Below are 2,099 nucleotides of genomic sequence, written 5' to 3'. Positions count from 1 at the left end.
TGATGAATGTGATGATCCGTGACACTCATCATCATTCTCACCTATGAACGCGCGTGATTGACAACCACTTCCGTTCTACCTTAGGCCGGGCGCGTATCTCTTAGATTCATTAAACAGAAACTTCGTGGTATAAGCTAGATTGATGGCGGCATCCATGGGAATCTGGAAAGTCTAAACCTTGTCTGTGGTATTCTGAGTAGGATTCTGGGATTGAATGACTGTGACGAGCTTCAAACTCCTGACGGCTGGGCGTTAGTGACAGACGCAAAAGAATCAAGGGATTCTACTCCAACCTGATTGAGAACCGACAGATGATTAGCCGTGCTGTGATAGAGCATTTGGACCTTTTTCACTGAGAGGATGGGATGTAGCCGTTGACAACAGTGATGCCCTACATACAGCTTGCCATGGAAAGGAGTAAGAAGGATTGGATGAAGCAGTAGGAAAGCAGAGATCAGGAGGAGCACAGCATCTCCATACACCTATTTGAATTTCCCATCATGGAAATACATGAGTAACTTTATCCTTATTTTATGTTTATTTACTATTAATTGATTTTCCAAATTCTATAATTTATTTAAATCCGCCTGACTGAAATTTACAAGATGACCATAGCTTGCTTCATACCAACAATCTCTGTGGGATCGACCCTTACTCACGTAAGGTTTATTACTTGGACGACCCAGTACACTTGCTGGTTAGTTGAACGGAGTTGTGACCACACATAGTAAAGAGCTATTGATGACAAGTCATCATATACCCATTTTTCAAGCTAATTTCACTTGTTTTGTTAGCATTTATGCACTTTCTTGCATCCTAAGTAAGTGATTTGGAGTGAAAATGCATAACTTCTCTAAATCAAGCAACCACCATGAAATTAATGATAAATCATGAGGTTTAAGCTAATTTTAATTGAACTTTAATTGATTTATAAGCCTCTTGAATTTAGTGATACTTGGAGTGTTGTTTTGGTTTATTATAGGTGAAGAAAAGAAAAGAAAAGGAAAAGCGTGGCCTAAGAAGTGTAGCCTAAGGAAGGGAAAGCGTGGCCAAAGTAATAGAAAGCGTGCCGCATGCAATGGGGGAGGCAACATTTCCCTCCACAAGGGCAGACTGCCCTCTAGGAGGGCAACATAAGAGAACCAAGAAGAGAAGGCAACTCTGCCCTGCCCACTACAAGGGCAGAGCACAAAATGGTGCCTTGGGACCAAGAGAAAGCAAACTCTGCCCTGCCCTTGTGGAGGGCAGTGGCGCACCACGATCCTCTCCTGGCAGCGCCACAATTTTCTGCCCTGCCCTTGGCGCGGGCAGGGCAGCGTTTTGCGTTCCTGGCGCACCACTCCTCAATCTGGCGCACCAATCTTCAACCCTGGCAGCACCACGCACGCATCTGGCAGCACCAACTTTTTCTGGCCTGCCCTTGGCGCGGGCAGGGCAGCATCTCACGCATCAGGGCACGCCAGACTCGCACCACGCCGCACCAACTCGCACCACCATGCATCAATTTTCTGCCCTGCCCTCCACAAGGGCAGGGCAGGCTCCTGGGAGTGATTTTCATGGGCCGAAAATTCAAATTAAATTCCCATTTTAATTCATTTCTTCACCAATTCAAAAGCCCATCCAAATCCCAAAATCTAAGAATAGAAAGTGTATAAATAGAAGCTAGTTTGATGTAATTAGGACCTTTTTACCTTCTTTTGAATTTTTACTTTTTGACTCACTTTTATCTTAGCTTTTGAATTTGCACTTTCTTTGAGCTTTCTTGAGAGACTTGTCCGAGCACTAAGAGGATCAAGGGAGAATTGACTAATCTCCTTCCTCATCCTTACTTGGGCAATTCTACTCTTCTGTTTTTGAGTTTTGGGTGTGTGAAATTGAGGAAATTCTGTCTCAATTCCCATTCAAACTCTCTTCAATTTGTTTTCTGCATAATTCAATTTCAATTCTATTCTTCTACTACTTTCTCTTCTAATTCTTGTCAAGTGCTTTGTTAACTTGGATCTAGGAAGGCAAATAGAGATCTAGGCTCTGCTACCTAGTCTCTTGAGACCTGAGACCCAATTTTACTTTTGGTTCTTCTGTGAACCTCTGCTGCACTT

The sequence above is a fragment of the Arachis duranensis genome, chromosome 5 (genome assembly GCF_000817695.3).
Source record: "Arachis duranensis cultivar V14167 chromosome 5, aradu.V14167.gnm2.J7QH, whole genome shotgun sequence".
NCBI classification, from domain to species: Eukaryota; Viridiplantae; Streptophyta; class Magnoliopsida; order Fabales; family Fabaceae; genus Arachis; species Arachis duranensis.
This window is presented reverse-complemented; position numbering follows the sequence as displayed.